General features: G+C 34.8%; 1 protein-coding gene and 1 non-coding gene across 4 annotated transcripts in view; both read left to right on the top strand.

Annotated features, from left to right (window-relative positions):
* Positions 1-19426, top strand: part of BMPR2 (bone morphogenetic protein receptor type 2) — a 195945-nt gene that overhangs the window by 21165 nt on the left and 155354 nt on the right. The gene's annotated exons all lie outside the window — the stretch shown is intronic.
* On the top strand, positions 7934-8038 carry LOC122752129. The gene has a single exon (XR_006355927.1). It is a non-coding gene; the product is annotated as a U6 spliceosomal RNA (small nuclear RNA).

The raw sequence follows: 19426 nt of genomic DNA, 5'->3' as shown, positions 1-19426 counted from the left end.
CATTTATTCTTATGACAAGCCAGTGAAGTAGGTACCAGAGTTATCACTAATCTCATTTTTCAGATGAACAAAGCGAAGCTCAGAAGGATTGCATCTTATCCATGGGCATGTAGCTGGTGAGGTGAGATTTGACACCAAGTTTTCCCCACTCCAGAAGTCCAGCACTCTGTCCACTATGCTACAGTGCTTCTCTAAGCACATGGGTCTCCTATTTAAATCTTGAAAAAAAAATGTGTTTTGTGAGGCAGCTAGATGGTGCATTGAATAGAATGCTGAACCTGAAGTCAGTAAGACCTGAGTTCAAATCCAGCCTCAGACTCTTACTAGCTATGTGACCCTGCCAAGTCACTTAACCTCTGTTTGCCTCAGTTTCCTCATCTGTAAAATGTGGATAATAACAGTGCCTACCTTGTAGGGTTGTTGTGAGGATAACATGAGATAATATTTGTTTGTTTGTTTTTGTTTTGTTTTGGGGGCAATGGGGGTTTATTGACTTGCCCAGGGTCACACAGCTAGTAAGTGTCAAGTGTCTGAGGCCGGATTTGAACTCAGGTACTCCTGAATCCAGGGCTGGTGCTTTATCCACTGCGCCACCTAGCCACCCCCGAGATAATATTTGTAAAGCACTTAGCACAATACCTGGCACATAGTAGGTACTTTATAAATATTTCTTCCCTTTTCTTCCCTTTGCTGTATGCGGGAGTGTGAAAGGGGGACAGAAGTAGCTGTTTTGTAGATATAAAAGTTTTTCCAATATGGACTAGTTTGAGATGTTGAACTAGTGACAGCTCAAATCATATACTGTACATACATATTGATTTGACTACTAGGTATCAAGTTACATGTCCGTTGTCTCAGAGATAGGTGTTTGAAGAAGTTTTCAATTCATTTTATACCAAGCTTCATAAGGGCCACAAGAAGACCCTAGGTCTTGTGAATCCTAATTGATGAGCTCTCCTGGCTGCAGCACAATGATCTTCACACAGTAGATCCTTCATAAATTAGATTAAATTCGTAGGAGAGGAAAAACAAAGAATGAACAAGTGGGGGGAATCAGAGGAGAAAAGGAAAGGATTAGAAATTAGGTAATAAGTTCTGGGTGTCCAGACATCCTAGTTCTGACAGTCACTCTTCATTCATTTGATTTGGGGTAAGTCATTTAATTTCTTTGGGCCTAAGTCTCTCTGTCTGTAAAATGAGTGATTGAGATTAGAGGATCTCTAAAGTTCTCTTTCACATTTTGAAAATAAATGAACTTATATGGAGTTCTGCCTACTGAAAAAGCACTTCTCCCCAGAAATGATAACATATTTGCCTAGCATATAATTCTCTCTTCAGTCTCAACAATACTTTTATTTTTTGTGGTGGTGGGTTTTTTGTTTGTTTGTTTGTTTTGGTTTGTTTTTTTTGGCGGGGCAATAAGGGTTAAGTGACTTGCCCAGGGTCACACAGCTAGTAAGTGTCAAGTGTCTGAGGCCAGATTTGAACTCAGGTACTTCTGAATCCAGGGCCGGTGCTTTATCCACTGTGACACCTAGCTGCCCCCCAACAATACTTTTATGAGGTATGTGGAGCAAGTATTGTACAAATGAAAACACAGGTTCTGGTCAGATGATGTGCCCAAGGTTTCATAGCTAAGTATTGATCAGTTTTAATTTTTTGTTTAGTGTTTCCAGATCTTCATGTAACTTCTTGGAGAAGATTCAGGAGTATCTTTGAAATACAAACCTGTGTGTCCAGAATTTATACTCTTGAGGGCAGCTAGGTGGTGCAGTGGATAAAGCACCAGCCCTGGATTCAAGAGGACCCAAGTTCATATTTGGCCTCAGACACTTGACACTTACTAGCTTTGTGACCCTGGGCAAGTTACTTAGCCCTCATTGAGCCCCCCCTAAAAAGCAACAACCCCCCCCCCCAAACAAAAAACAAAACAGAATTTATACTCTTATAAAGAGGAAAGATAATGTAAGAGGAAATTAAGAGGAGGTGAACAAACAGAGAAATAGAATGCTGAGGGATGGTTATCTTTTGGTTAGGACTCTACATTTTTATTATTTATTTTCTGTAGTTTATTCTCCCAAGATTTTATTTAGCATGTGTTATTCTTTGGAATTAAAATTTAGAAGTTTCCATTAGATCGTAAGTTCCTTGAGAGTTCCTCTCTGGGCTGCATGGGAGACTTGTCTACTCTCCTGAAGCCTCACTCTGCCCCTGTAATTCACACATAGGCACTGTACTTTCCCAATCTGTGTCCCTAGGCCTCTGCTTCTGATTGGATGGCCTCTCCCAAAATCTTCGTTTAGGAAGTCATACAGGACCAGCCCCGTTTCATTCCTTTCCAGGCTGTACACAGGATTTCTTCTGCTACCACTTGGTACCTTGCCCCTCCCCCTTTCAGCTTCCTTTTATGTGTTGTCTTCCCCCATAGAATGTAAGCTCCTTAAGGACAGGAACTTTCTGTCTGCTCATATTTGTATTCCCATCTTTTAGCACAGGGCTTGACATATATAGTGTCCACACAAGAGAAGTGACTGAACAACAAATGACATAGATAGTAAGCACCTAATAAATTCTAAGGGACTGGTGGACAGAATGGGTTGTTTCATTCACAGTCTGATATTTTGGTTTCATAGAAGTGTCAGATTTTAAATTTGAAATGTAGAAAGTCCTAGTTTTGGATAGGATTGAAAGAAAGCTTTGACCATTAAATACTTTTAGTTCAAAATTTCTAATTAAGAGATAAACTATCCATGTTCTCTAAGATTAAAATTTTTTCAGCATAGTTAAATGGTCTTTTAAAAATGAATGCCCTGGGGCAGCTAGATGACGCATCAGGAGTACCTGAGTTCAAATCCGGCCTCAGACACTTACTAGCTGTGTGACCCTGGGCAAGTCACTTAACCCCAATTGCCTCACCAAAATAAATAAATAATTAAATTAAATTAAATTAAATTAAAAAATGAATGCCCTCATGTTTTCATTATTTTCATTTGATTCAGATGCTACAAAAAAGGTTCTTTTAAAAAATGTTTTTGATAAGACTATCTCTGGTCTGTAAGAGTTGCTGTTTTGGAAAGATCTTTTTTCTGGTTTAGATTTTTGCCATGTCATAAAATATTCCCATGGTAACAATAGCATAGTTTGAAGTTTTTTTGTCTGACTGGTACCTAAATCCAGTCATAACTTAATATTTCATGCTTCTTAGGCTTATAAAAAGGTAATGGAACTAATATAATATTAGATTCCATTTTACCAAGTTGACATATCAAAATGTTTTGATAATAGTTGACATTGCAAAAAAATTATTTGCTTAATATATGTTGTAGAAAAAACAGTCAACTCTACTGTTTTTGCAGAATCTATCACAGACACATCTTAATGTACAAGCATTGTGCCCAAGAGAGCTGCTAACTGACAATTTCTGTTGCTTAATCAGAAAACTTCTCTCCCAGCTTCCAACTTATATTTCATAGTAATTGTGAAACGAAAGATGAAGTTGCACAGAGAAGATAAATTAAAATCAGAACACACACTGAGAGAAGATATCTTCTCAAAACTACTTCTAAGAATTCCTTTATTCAGTTTGGTTAGTGGTGAACAAAGGGCTCTTTTGATTTGATTAACAATAATACATTCCTACTTTTAGTTTGACCTCTATAAACTCTCTCTTTTGATCTAATTACAGGTTCTCTCTGACTTAGTTGGATTAATTACACTCCCTACTTTGATTGCTTTCCTCTTAAGGAAGATAGATAATGTCTTCAATTGAAGAAGGTATAAGAATTTCAGACCAGGATAAATAATGTTATTAATTTTTAGAACACCACTGAGGCAGCTTGTGATAATGGATAGAGAGCTAGTCTCATAGTTGAGTCAGGAAGACTTGAGTTCCGTTCCTATCTGGATACTTACTGGCTTTGTGAACCTGGACGAATCACATAATCTTTTAGTACCACATGCAGCTTTCTAAGACTGTAAGTAGAGCAGGTGCAGATCTGCATTGGCAGGGGACTCCCTATAACTATGAATCACTGGTTATGTCAAAGCAAAGCAAAACAGATCAGAGCATTGTATGCTTCTGCAAAGAAGCTGTCATAGTATTCGTATATTCGTTTGTAGTTTGATTGATATGGCACTGAATGAGTAAATTAATTTAGGTAGCATTGATATTTTTATCATATTGGCTCAGCCTACCCATGAGCAATTAATGTTTCTGTTCCACAGCAACTAAGTAGATGTGAAATATAAAGAACAGGAAAGAGTTAAAAATTTTAAAGCATTTCCAAGAAAAATATATAGTCGTAAAAACCAGATGGATCAAAGAAAAAGTTCTGTTTTAGTTTTAGCTATATGTAAGAATTAATCTTTTTGTATTTGTTATATGAACATATATGAAAATTTAATGTTTTTATATTAATTTAATGGAAGAAAAAAGTCTTGATTTTACTGAGCGTAAAGGGTAAATTGTTTCTTTTTTCTTTTATTATTTTGGGGGGTAAATTGTTTCTAAGAACTTAATCTATAGGACATATAAATTAACCATCCCATGTGGGTAGTTTCTCTAAAAACTCTTTACTCCTCCACCTGAAACTACAAATAGGTTCTGAAGGTTAGGAATTCAAGAAAGTTATTTTTATAAGCCTAACCATAGTTCCTTTCAAATGGTGCAAAAAGCAAGGATTAAAAGGAGATATAAGGTTGTCTAGTTTTGTTCCCATCCCTCTCTGAGATCCTAAGACTAAACAATCAACCCATATCTGTGCTGCCCAATTGTTTCAATTAGTTTTTTAAAAATTTTTTTTTGTATTTTTGTTGTTTTTTAATTTTGTGGGGCAATGGGAGTTAAGTGACTTGCCCAAGGTCACACAGCTATTAAGTGTCAAGTGTCTGAGGCCGTATTTGAACTCGGGTACTCCTGAATCCAGGGTCGGTGCTCTATCTACTGCACCATCTAGCTGCCCCTCAATTAGTTTTTAGTTGAATCTCTAGAGCAGAGATATCAAACAGGGCCTGCAACAACACTCCCTAGTGCAAGCTGAAACCAGACTGTAATGTAATTGGGAAATACTCAACAAAATAAATACATACAATAAAACATAGGTAATATTAACATGTGCTTTTTTCGAGTGAATATGCACCTATACTGATCCTCATGTAAGATTTAGTAGTCCCCATTTCTATTTGAGTTTGCTACCACAGCTCTAGGCTTCTCTAAGTAAACCATCATCAAAGTGGTAATTTTATTTCCTCTTCACCTATGTTTATTCTCTCAATTGCTTTTTCATGTCTTATTGCTATAGCTAGCATTTCAAGCACTATGCTGAGAAGTGATTCTGATAATAGACATATTTAAAGGACCTCTAGTTTATCCTCATGACAGATAATGCTGACTCTTGGTCTTAGATATTTCTTGTCATATTAGGGAAAGCTAGGTGGCAAAGTGGATAAAACACCAGCCCTGGATTCAGGAGGACCTGAGTTCAAATCCGGCCTCAGACACTTGACACCTGCTAGCTGTGTGACCCTGGGCAAGTCACTTAACCCTCATTGCCCCACAAAAAACCAAAAAAAAAACCCATATTAAGGAAAGCTACATTTTTACTTCTAAGAGTTTTTTTTAAACAAGACTGGGTATTCTATCTTCTCAAAAGCTTTTTTCTGCATCTACTTAAATAATTGTATGGTTTTTATTGTTTTTGTTATTAACATGGACAGTTATGTTTATAGCTTTCCTAATATTGGAACAATCTGTATTACTCATATAACCTGGTTATAGTATATCTTTGTGATACATTTATATAGTCTCTTTGCAAATATTATATTTAAAAATTTTGGTCTATACTTTGTGTTTTGACTCTTCTTGATATGTATCAAGACCATATTTGTATTATGGAAGGAATTTCATAAGATCCCTTCTTTAATTTTTTTCAGACAGTTTATGTAGCATTGGGATTAATTGGTCTTGAAACATTTGATAGAACTCATAAATTTTATCTAGTTCTGTTGATTTTTTTTTCCTTTGGCTTGTTCAATGTCTTTTTCTAAGATAGGGTTATTTAAGTTCTCTTATTTCCCATACTGTTAATATTGATATTTTATATTTTTGTAATTATTTATCCATTTCATTTAGACTATCAGTATTAGGATGTGATTGAGCAAAATAGTTTCAGATAGTTTATTTTCTTTTTTCTTTAGTGGTTGTAAATTCACCTTTTTTGACATTGGTAATTATTTTTTCACATTTGCTAGTGGTTAATTTATTGGATTATGTTTTAAAAATCAGCTTCTAGTTTATTAATTCAGTGCATTAATTTTGTTTTCAATTTTGTTAATCTCTTGATTTTTCAGGATTTCTATTTTGGTGTTTAATTGAGGAGGGTTTAATCTGTTGGTTTTTTAGTGTGTTTTTTTCAGGTGCATGCCCAATTCATTGATCTGCTCTTTTTGTCTTTTATTGATGAAAGTACTTAAATATATAAAAACTTCCTCCATGTACTGGTCTGGCTACATTTCCAAAATTTTTCTATGTTGTCTCATTGTTATTATCTTTAATTAGATTATTGATTGTTCATATAATTTGTTCTTTGACTCACTCATTCTTTGGGATTAAGCTATTTATCTCCAATGAATTTTAATTTTTGCTTGAAAGGCCCTTTATTGAATTTAATTTCTATGAAGTATGATCTATAAAATGTGTTTAATATTTTGGCTTTTCTGTATTTATTCGTGAGATTTTTATGCCCTAAAATGTGGTAAATTTTTGTGAAGATGCAATATACAGCTGAGAAATACGTATACTTCTTTTAATTCCTATTATGTATTTTTCAGATGCTTATCATATCTAACTTTTCTAAAATTCTCTTCAGGTCCTTCATTTCTTTTTTTTGTTTATCTTTTGGTAAAATTTATCTAGCTCTTGGAGAGAAAAAATGAAACACCTCTATTATAGTTTTACTATTTATCAGAATCTAATTTTTCAGGAATAAGTTCTCAGCTTAAAAAGGGGAGGTAGGTTAAAAAAAAAAACCAGAAAATTCTAAGTATAGCTGTGATGTTGCCATAGGTAATAATCCCACATTCTGGCTTATATTCTTCAGTAATTAAACTTTTTTTCTATTCTTCTTTCAAAAGCAACCCAACCTCTATATGACTTAAGTATTTTTTTAACTCTTAATTTTTATACTGTCATTAAAAACGAACACTAAATAACATCGAGCAGGTTTCTGAAAAAGTTAAATTTAAGTTGAAAGCATTTTGTGTTTGAATTTGACAGTGGACAAAATAGTAAGTATATCTATATTTTTTAAAGGTTGCAGATATAACCCTACTCTACACAGTTTAATATTGATAATAGAAAATAGCTGAAATTATAGATAGTATTTTAGCAATTCAGATGATTTCCAAATTGAAATTTTTCTAGAGTGTGTTTTTAGTAATTGGACTTTATGAATTTTCCACAAATACCTTCAACTAGGTTTACATTTTGTATGTAGTTTTTAAATGTTGGTAGATACAGACTTTTTTTTTTTCAAATGCTGTTTTACTGATAGTCTGATTCTGAGAGGCTAAACACCAGTGGGGAGGTTGGCAAACTCAGGCCTGCCCCTGCTTTTGTGGCCCCATGAGCTAAGAATGGCTTTTTACATTTTTTGGCAATAGTTTGCTGACCCCTGCACTAGTTGGATGGAAACAGTGGTGATGATAGGATTAGCTGTAGATAGTTTTCACTGTTTCCATCTGCTGTTAATGATTAGATCCTCTAGAACCCAGAAGAGTGTGAATAATGAATTTTTATATGTAGTGACTAGGAGACGGGCCTTTGTAATGATAAGAAAACAGATTAGAAGCAAACTATAGCGAGAGACAAGTTTTGTCAAGTTATAGAAGGAAAATTTCATTTGGGAGAAAATTTTTCTAGAATATACAGACACGTGCTCGTTTTGGTAGAGCATATCCTAAAATTGGAACGATACAGAGAAGATTAGCATGGCCCCTGCACAAGGATGACACGCAAATTTGTGAAGCGTAGAACATGCAGACATTATTCTTTTAGATAAGGTAACATGTTAACTTGATGAAATGTCACACAGAGGGTTGATCTGCAGAATACTTCTGCCTTCAGCACCAACTTTTCCTCACCCATGCAGCTGTTCCCCCAGCAAATCGCTCTCATTCAGTACTTAGAGTAGATCTGTGGAAAACTAGTACAGTTTTACTGATTCACATTCACATTACTAATAAATTGGTTTTTAAAGAATCATTGTATTAATGTCATAGTTTTTAGTTCATCCTGGCCTATGACATATCATAGAATTATATATTTAGTGAATTCAGAGGGGACCTTAGGAAGTCATCAGGTCCAACCATTTTATTTTAGAGATGAGGAAACTGAGGCTGGCAATTTGCCCAGCACTATAGCTAGCAAGTGCTAGAGGCAGGATTTGAAACTGGTGTTCCCGATTTCAAGTCCGTCACTCTATCAAGTACAACTTGTACAAGAAAATAAGGTTTTGTAAGGCATTTATGTTAGTGGGCCAGTAAAATATAAGCTCTTTGAGGGTAGGGATTATTTCATTTTTATTTTTGTATTCCTGGCATCTACTTTTCCAACTTTATTCCAGATTAATCACTTGATTACATTCCTCACTCCAGCTAAACTTGGTCTACCAGTTCTTCCTTGACATTAACTCTCCCTCTCCGTACCTTCCCACTGGCTGTTCTCCATGTCTGGAATATTCTCCCTCCTTATCTCACCCCCCTTTAGAATCCCATGTTTCCTTCAAGGCTCAACACAAGTACCACTTTCAATGAGAACATTTTATTGATCTCTCCACTGGTTACTTCCTTCCCTTCTTCAGTTTACTTCAAATTACTTTGTAGCTACTTTTTGTGATTATGTTGTGTTTTTCTCCCCCAGGAGAATTGAATTGACTAGAATTTAATGTCAGATCTATCATTCATGACATAGGTCTGTAAATTGGAGATATCTTAAGATTTTTTTTTTTAGTGAGGCAATTGGGGGTTAAGTGACTTGCCCAGGGTCACACAGCTAGTAAGTGTCAAGTGTCTGATGCTGGATTTGAACTCAGGTCCTCCTGACTCCAGGGCCAATGCTCTATCCACTGTGCCACCAACTGCCCCTTAAGATTTTCAAAACATAAAAAAGTCCAAGTTCATTTATTGTGAACTTAAAAATCAACAGATATCTATTTCAGTATGCAAAGAACAAGAAAGATGGAATAAGAAACTGAACCACTGTTAGTTTATTTATATATGTATATATATATACACACACACATATACATTCATATATATACATATCAATATGTGTATATATAAACACATAGATATGTATATGTGTGTATATATATATAATCTAACAAGTTAGTAACAGAATTGCTGTTAACCCTTTCTTCATATATATTTGTTGTTCTTTGTGTTTAAAAATATTTTGTTGTTACTATTTTTTGCTTGTCTATTATTTACTCACAAGCCTCCCCAAATAGAAACCTTCTCTTGCAAAAAATATGTCTAGTGAGCTGATGATGAGTGAGATGAGCAGAACCAAAAGAACATTGTACACAGTATCATCAACATTGAGTGTTGACCTACTGTGATGGACTATATTCTTCTCACCAATGCAATGGTACAGAAGAGTTCCAGGGAACTCATGAAAGAAGAGGATCTCCAAATCCAAGAAAAAAAAAGAAAGAAAGAACTGTGGAGTATAGATGCTGATTGAACCATATTATTTCTTTTGTTTTGGGTGCTGTTGTTTTTTTTTTCTATTTTGAGGTTTTGCATCACTGCTCTGATTTTTTCTCTTGTAACAGGATTAATGCAGAAATAGGATTAATGTTATTATGTGTATATATATATGTGTGTGTATATATCTATATCTATATGTATAGAGATATATAGATATAACCTATATCAGATTACCTGCTGTCTAGGGGAGGGGGGAGGGAGGGGAGGGAGGGAGAAAAATCTGAAATTGTAAAGCTTGTATAAACAAAAGTTGAGAACTATCTTTACATGTAACAGAAAAAATAAAATACCTTATACATTAAAAAAAATATGTCTAGTAATTATTAGCTGTGTAACCCTGGGCAAGTCACTTAACCCCAATTGCCTCCCCCCCCCCCAAAATGTGTCTAGTCAAGCAAAACAAACCTAAAAATTGACCATTTTAAGAATGCCTGTAGGGGGCAGCTAGGTGGCGCAGTGGATAGAACACTGGCCCTGGATTCAGGAGGACCTGAGTTCAAATCCAGCCTCAGACACCTGACACTTACTAGCTGTGTGACCCTGGGCAAGTCACTTAACCCTCATTGCCCTGCCCCCCCCCCAAAGAATGCATGTCTTATTTTTTCACATCACATTTTCATTATTTCTTTTTTAAAAAAGCTATCATTCATTTTTACATGAATTTTATTTCTTTAAAACATTTTTTAATTTTGAACTTGACAATCATGAACACTGACATATACAAAGAACAGAAACTGAATATCTCAGAATAGTGCAGTTTTTAAAAACTCATTAAAAAGTTTTTTTAAAAAAGGTAGATTTCTTATATCTTTTTGAATATATAAAAGCATAAATTTTCAAAAAGAATTACCCAGTTTGTTGCATTCATTCCAATGCTATCCTGCTTTTCTTTTTTTTCTCTGAACTTCCTTCTGTTCTGTGCATTAAAAAAATATTTCATGGACAGCCCTTTCTTTCTCTTTCTCTCTTTCTTTATTCCTTCCCTCCCTCCCTTCCTTCCCTCCTTCCTTTCCATCATCATTCCTATTACTATCCCTCTCCCCACCATGTCTCATTTTGTTTCTCTCATTCATCCTTTCTCTGTCAAGAGGTGGTAGGTTTGTTTCGCAATCAGTTTTTGGAAGTCAGTGTTCCTTAGAGCTTTGATCTTGGTTCTGAAAGTCTTTCATATAAGTTTGCCCTGACATTATTATTGTGGCTATCATATAAATTATTCCCTTGTTTCTTTCCACTTCACACTATATCACTTCACATAAAATTTTCCATATTTATGTGTCATTCCTCATTTCATATGATGCAATAAAATTTCATTATATTGGTGCACTACTTTTTTTTAGCTATTCTACAATTGATGAATTGATGAATTTTGTTTCCAGGTCTTGGTTGTAACAAAATACTGCTATAAATAATCTTTGTGTGTAGGAATTCTTTATGATTGTCCTTGACTTTTGTATTGTACCTTTATTATACAATAATAGTATTGCTGTTTCAAAGGATATATACAATTTAATGACTTTTTGATTTTAGCTCCAGATTGTTTTCTAGAATGGTTGAACCAATTCACAGTTCTACCAGCAGTGCACTAATGTACCTGTTTTCCTGCAGCTCATCAAACATATGTAATTTTTTCTTTTTTTGTCAGCTTTGTTCATCTGATGGTTGTGCAGTAGAACTTCTGAGTTGCTTTGATTTACATTTATCTAATTATTAGATAGAATTCACTTGTAAATCCATTTCTCCTTTGAGTACTTATTTATGGTTTCTTCAATTTCTTTTTTTTGAGATCAGGTTGCTTAAATTCTCAATTTTTTTGTTTTATTAATTTATGTCTTTAAAAAATGAGCTGTTTCATCTATGGACCTTAGTATTTATTTGTATTAATTTTTATTTGCTTATTTATATTAATAGATAATGCAGAATTTCCACAATTGGTTAAATTGTGTCATTGTCTTAATAATTACACTGTGAGTGAAATGTACTTCGTACAAAGTAATAGCAATATTGTAAGATGATCAGCTGTTAATGACTGGGATATTCTCAGCAATACAATGAGCCAAGACAATTCTGAAGGCTTTATGATGAAAAATGCTATCCATCTCCAGAGAAAGAACTGATGGTGTCTGAATACAGATCGAAGCATGCTCTTTTTTTATACTTTATTTTTCTTTAGTTGTTTTGTCTGTTGCTTTTCACAACCTAATATGGACATGTTTTGCATGACTACACATGTATAACTTATATTGAATTGCTTGCCTTCTTAAGGGGGGGAGTGGGGAGGGAGAAAGGAGGAGAATTTGGAACACAAAGTTTTAAAAATGGATGTTAAAATTGTTTTTACATGTAATTAGGTAAAAATAAAATTCTAAATAAATTTTTAAAAATTACACCTTGGTACTTAAGTGTATCTGTGATCTTATTGATGTGGCTAACCCTTTCAAAGATATAGATCAAAATTGATCTTTTTCCAGTTTCATTGTTGGAGGTCTACCCAGAGTGCTGGGGCCTGTAATGTCATAAGAATACCAGTGAGGGGCAGCTAGGTGATGCAGTGGATAGAGCACCGGCCCTGGAGTCAGGAGGACCTGAGTTCAAATCTGGTCTCAGACACTTAACACTTACTAGCTGGGTGACCCTGGGCAAGTCACAACTCCAATTGCCTCACTAAGGGGAAAAAAAAAAAAGAATACCAGTGAAATATATTACCTATCCATCAGTTAGTCCTTATTTTGGGGCAGGGGGGCACAGGGCAATGAGAGTTAACTGACTTGCCCAGGGTCACACAACTAGTAAGTGTCAAGTGTCTGAGGCCAGAATTGAACTCAGGTCCTCCTGGATCCAGGACTGGTGCTTTGTCCACTGTGCCACCTAGCCTGCCCCACCTTATATTTTCTAGAACTAATTTTCCATCCAATTGCTAATCTAAGTTCACATGAGAAGCTTTCTTCAGGTGATGAGTTTATCCTCTGTTAACATGTATCAAACTCTTAAATTATTATGGACTTGGATAGGTTCTGCAGTGTTTTAGGGGCTTGATACAATATCATCTAAACATTTCAGCACACCACATCCATTATAGTAGAAGATGATGGATTGGAACTATTAAAGATAATTAATATTTAAATTCTGATTAAGAAGTGTAGAAAGGTAAGGTGTCTTTCTGTGCCTAAATGTGAAAAGTTGATGGTGGGTGAAATATAATAGTATGGTACCATTCTAAAGTTTTCCAAAGCAATGTTCAGAGTCATAGGAATGATTTAACTTACTGTTGGATTACAATATAATTCAAACACATCATTATTGAGGACTTTGATTATTTGAGTTATGTCTTGAAAATACCACTTTCCTTATGAAAACTTCCAAGCTATAGGTAAAGAAATTTTTATGTTTCCATGTCATTGCTTTTTTTTGCTATTCCTTTTTACATGTCTACAGTATAGGAAAAAATTGTTATATATCTATACTTTTTGTTAACACCTGCACATACAGAAAGTCACTTTATCTCACTATGGGTAACAGTATATCATACTTTGAGTAAAGTTTTGCTTTTTCTTCCTTATGCTTGAACACAAATATTTTTTAGGTTAGCAGATTTGAAAATCTATTACCTACTCTTAGGCTCATTAGATAATATTTCTAAAAATTAAAAAGCTCAATAATAAGATGTAAAGTTATATTCTAAGTATTAAAATACAAATATTAATACCCATAGCTTAATATTTTATTAGGGTTTTGATTGTCTTGCAGAAAGGTGGTATGGTGAAGTAAATAGAGAGTTGATTTTAGAGGCAGGAAGGCCTGAGTTTAAGTCCCACTTTTGATACATTCTTTGTGATCCTGAGAAAGCCATTTCATCTCTGAGTGTTCTAGGCAGTTCTAATACTAAAGTTGCAGAGAAGATGTTGACCTACATTGGGAAACGAAGTTTCCTCATCTTGGAACTCCCTATATCATTGAAATCACAGATCCCATGCCTATGATTACCTTATTTGTTATATGTTCCAGGTTTTATAGACAATTTTATTCTTTATATCAGTCATTTAACACAGTGAGCATTTGCTACATATAAGGTATTGAATTGGATGCTGTAGTTGATTCAAAGGTATGTCAGAAACAATTGGCATCCTTAAGGATTAGCTTTGAGTGTTGTTTGGGGAATAGTACACATTCTGTTGTAAGGTATTAGTAAATATAGGATAATAGATGATGATTCAGAGATCAGTATGGGTGAGAAGGGTTTGTCTCATCCAACCCTCATATACTATCAGTTGATTCTGTCTCTGTAGCATCTCTTGCATCCATTTTTTTGTCTCTACACAACCACTCTAATTTAGGCCCTCTTCATTTTTTTTTCATAAAAGTACTTTATTATTTTCCAGTTACGTGTAGAGATAGTTTTCAACATTTGTTTTTATAAGATTTCTAGTTTCAAATTTTTATCCCTCCTTCCCCCCTCCCCAAGACAGCAAATAATCTGATATAGGTTATATATGTACAATCACATTAAACACATTTCTGCATTAGTCATGCTATGAAAGAAGAATCAGAGCAAAAAGGAAAAACCTCAAAAAAGAAAAACAACAACAATAGAAATAGTATGGTTCAATCTGCATCTAGATTCCACAGTTCTTTTTTTTTCTGGATTTGGAGAGCATTTTCCATCGAGTCCTTTAGAACTATCTTGGACCCGTCCTCTTAATTTCTTGCCTGCAACTACTGTTGCAGTAGTAGTCCTTTTGTTGTTGTTCAGGCATTTTTTAGTCTTTTCCAACTCTTCCTGACCCCACTTGGGGTTTTCTTGGCAAGGATACTGGAGTGGCTTGCCATTTCCTTCTTCAGCTCATTTTACAGATGAGGAAACTGAGGCAAACAGGTTAAATGACTTGCCCAGAGTCACACAGCTAGGTAGTGTTTGAAGTCAAATTTGAACTCAGGAGGATGAGACTTCTTGACTCCAGGCCTGGCACCCTATCCACTGCTCCACCAGGATGTCTTAGTAGTAGTATTCTAGTTACTCCTAATTGGTTTTCCTGCATCCAGTCTTTCCCATGTCTAATATTAGTTTGCATAGCTTCCAAAGTGATATTCTTAAATCATAGGTCTGATCATGTCACTCACTATGCATTCAAGAAACTTTAGAGGTTCTCACTTGCCCTTTGCATCAAATACAAACTTCCTGTTAGATATTTAAAGACCTTTCCTGTATGACTCTATCCTATTTTTCCAGACTAATTATATATCGTTTCTCCATTTTTAGTCTACTTCTCCAGCCAAATGGGCCTATTTGCTGTTACCACTAAATGACATTCCATCTCCTACCTTTGTGTATTTCTACCCATTGTTTCCCGAGTCTAGAATGCTTTTTGCCTCTTAAAACCCCTCAGTTCAAGTGCCACCTCTTGAGGACTATCCTGATTCCCCCAGTTGTTAATGCCTTCCCCTCTCTCAATAACTGTATTTATTTTGTATGTATTCTATCTTTGAACCTATTGTATTCCTGCCAGGAGTATGTTAACGTTTGAGGGTTGGGATTGGCTCAGTTTTGTATTTGCTTAGAACTACATTCCCAGAACCTAAAATGTCTGAGATTTAGGAGCTTAATAAATGCTTAATGTGATCGGTCAGTGAGGGTTTCACCGAATACCTAGTGTTTTGCAGATACTACTTCCATTCCCTTAAATCATATTAGAATTTCTGCCATTGAATATCTGAAAACATTTTGAGAAAAAGAGACACTGTTACATTCCCTCTAATTGAAGTGGATCTGAATCATCAGCTCTGTTTGGCCCAGTTTTACTTATATAGGTCACTAATTATAGAAACTTGTTTAAGAAATTACATCTAGTTAAGGTGATGATATATTCCTGTGAGTCATCTCTTTAGTGCTTACCTTGAAAATAAGGAAGCAGTGAATTGTGACAGCTACTTAATAATGTTCCTAGTGTTAAATTTTTTCTTGTTTGTTTTTTAATTGTTAGCTTAATTTAATGCCAGGAATATCTAAATTTTTACATTTAATTTTCTTTTTTTTTCTTTTGAACTTGACAAGCATCAACACAAATGAATACAAATAATAGAAAGAGGATGGTATATTGAACTGCAGATCTCATTGGTATAATTTTTCAAAAGCATATACTTAGAATTTAATACATTAACTCCAAAAACATTTTACTTTTCTTTGCTTCCCTTTGAATCTTTTTCATTTACTTTTTGCATTTCCTTTAAATGTTTCACTGGCACTTTTCTTGCTTCCTTTTTTTTTTTTTTTTGACATTGCTATAACTACCTTCCCTTGTAACAAGTTAGCATAGTAAAGCAAAATAAATCCACATGTTGGCCATTTTATACTATCTAAGACTCATTCTTCACCTCTAATCCATCACCTTTCTGTCACGATGCTGGAATCTATGCTTTATCATTGGTCCTTTGGCATTGTGGTTGATCAGAGTGTTCAAGTCTTCCAAAGTCATTTTTCCTATAGTGTTATAGTCATTTTATAAATTCTTCTCTTGGTTCTGTTCAATTTACTCTGTATCAGTTCATGAAAGCCTTCTCAGGTTTCTCTGAATCCATCCCTTTCATTATTTGTTAATAGCACAACAATATTCCCTTACATTAATATGCCATAATTTGTTAATCCATTTCCTAATTGATGGGCAACCCCTTAGTTGTTAGTTTTTTGCTGCATCAAAAAGAGCTACCATAGATATTTTTATACTTGTGACTCTTTACCCTTTTTCTTTGATTTGGGGGTATAGGCTTTATTGTAGTGGTATTGCTTTAGTCAAAGGGTATATTTACTTTTAGGGCATAGTTCCAAATTGCTTTCGAGGATAGTTGGATCACTTCATGCTCCATCTACACTGTACCAGTATACCCGTCTTCCTGTAGCTCCTTCAATGATGGCTATTTTCCCATTGGGGGAAGTTATTTTTGCCGATATTATGGGTATGAGATAGGACCTCAGAGATATTTATGTTGCATTTTTCTATTTAACAGTTATTTGGAGCATTTTTTCAATGTTTTGTTGATTGGATTTTTTCTCAGAGTTGACTGTTAGTGTCCTTTTATCATTTAATAATTTGGGAATGACTATTGTTCTTATATTCTTAAATTCTTATATTATAGCTTGGATATCAGAACTTTATCAAAGAAACTTGCCACAAAGTTTATTCCCTCCCCCTAATTAACCATTTCCTTTCTCATTTTAACTGCATTGATGATTTTTCTTGGTGGGGCAGTGAAGGTTAGGTGACTTGCCCAGGGTCACACAGCTAGTGTCAAGTGTCTGAGGCCAGATTTGAACTCAAGTCCTCCTGAATCCAGAGTCAGTGCTTTATCCACTGTGCTACCTAGCTGCCCCTGCATTTATGATTTTGTGCAAAAATTTCTCACTGCTATATAATTAAGACTGTCCACATTATCTTCTGAGATCCTAACTATCTCTTGCCTGGTAAAAAACTCTTTCCCAGTTCATAGTTGTGAAAAGTATCTACTGCCTTGCTCCTTTAACTTGTTTGTGTTGTGACCTTTTATATTGAAGTCAGGTATACACTTGCAGTTTATAGTGGTATGTGTGTGAGCTGTTGGAGTAAATCCAATTGCTTCCCAACTGTTTTCTGTTTTCTTATTGATTTTGGTCAAATAATGAGTCCTTGACCCAGTAGTGGTGGGATTTGGGATTAATCTACATTATGCTATTATTTTAATTGCTTCTGAATCTTGTTTCAAAAATCTTGTTTTGCACCACTTTTCCAATTTTTCTATTTTTAAAATCAGGTTCTAATAATGGTGATAGCTTTATAGTATAATTTGAGATATGCAACTGCTAGGCCCCCATCCTTGCCATGTTTATTATCATTTCCCTAAAGATTCTTTAATGTTTGTTTCTCCAGGCAAATTTTATTTTTTCCTGGCTTTGTGAACTAACTAGTATGGCACTAAATAAGTAAGTGAAGGTGGTATTATGATTTTGGTGATATTTGCCAGGGCCCAGCCATGAGCAAAAAAACCCTGTTCTCATATTTAGGTATTTATTTCTATGATGTATATTTTGTATTTGTATTCATATAATTTCATGTATACGTCTTGGGAGGCAGACTCCCAAATCTTTTCCCCATGGTTTTGTTTCCTTTCTTTATGGGCTCTTTATTGCTGTGGTCAGTAAAGGATGAGTTTACTATTTCTGGTTTTTTGCATTTCTTTATACTCTAGCACTTGACTAATTTTGGTGAAGATATCAAAGCTATCACAGCTTAGAAATATGTATACTAAGCAGGGTGATTTCAGAAAGGCCTGGAAAGACTTGTATGAACTAATGTATAGTGAAATGAGCAGAACTGGGAGAACATTGTGCACAATGACAGCAATATTGTTTGATAAAGAACTATGAATGACTTAACTATTTTCAGCAATATGATGATCCAAGACGATCCCAAAGGACTAATGATGAAGCATATTATCCACCTCCAAAGGAAGAATTGTTATTGTTTGAACACAGGCTGAAGCAAACTATTTTTCATTCACTTTCTTTCATTTTTTTCTTTTATTTGAGTTTTCTTGTACAAAATGATTAATATGGTAATGTTGTACATAACTGTACATGTTTAACCTATGTCGGCTTACCACTTCAGGGAGGGGGGAGGGGAGAGAAGGAAGGAGGGATGGAATTTGGAACTCAAAACTTTCAAATAAGAACGTTCATTATCACACAGAAAAAAAAAAGAACTGTGTATACTCTTTTTTCTTCTCATTCAGTAATTGTCAGAGAATTATCATATCTGACTTTTAAAAAGTTTTATTCAAGTCCTTGCCTTCTTTTTTTATCTTTTGTTAGGTTTGTTTGGTCTGAGAGGGATACATGAGTGACCTTTGAAAAACATAAAGGAAAGATTATAAATATGATTAAAGATAATGTAAGACAATATAGTACACAATAATTCGCATTTATGTTGCTTTGAAATTTGTAAAGGCAGGCAGAGAAGGTATTATCCCATTTTACAGATGAAGAAATTTAAACTTTGTGAGGTTAAGTAATTTGTCCATGATCACATGGATAGTGGCTGAGGCATAATTTGAACCTAGACCTCCTGACTCAAGTAGAACACCATCTATTATACTACACTGCTTGAATTATGTGCTGCTGGCATTAAATTTTGGTTTTGCCTCTCAAAGATAGAATGATGGCCTCTGAGGATTGTGTAGATAATGAAGAGGTAGTAACAAGTACTAGTAAAAACTGGAGACTTTTCTGTAAGAATGTCCTGATAGAATTAGTTAAGAACCAAAGTGCTTGTGTTCCTTTCGCTTTTTTATCCTAAGGTGCTGGTAGCTCTTAGTGTCATCTCTAGGTACCACCTCTATTTTCCACAGAGAAAATGAAATCTGGAAAAGCGGAGGATTTAGATTAAGATGGAGAGAAAGGAGAAGAGGGAAATAAATTAAAAAGGAGCTAGGGAAAAAGCATTGTGAAATTAAGAAAAAACCTATTAACATTTGTAGCAGCAGATGGTGAAAATATCATGTGTGCCCTACCTGTGTATATGTGTTAGATCCAAGGCATTAGCTTAATCCAGAAACTCAAGCATTGAGTTTCTGGATTAAGGATTTGCAGATGGAGCAGCAAGGTAATGGGAATACCTTATATTTCTGTCAAGCACAG

The sequence above is a fragment of the Dromiciops gliroides genome, chromosome 3 (assembly GCF_019393635.1).
Source record: "Dromiciops gliroides isolate mDroGli1 chromosome 3, mDroGli1.pri, whole genome shotgun sequence".
NCBI lineage: Eukaryota > Metazoa > Chordata > Mammalia > Microbiotheria > Microbiotheriidae > Dromiciops > Dromiciops gliroides.
The sequence above is the reverse complement of the archived record's forward strand: the minus strand, read 5'-3'. Positions and strand labels throughout refer to the sequence as shown.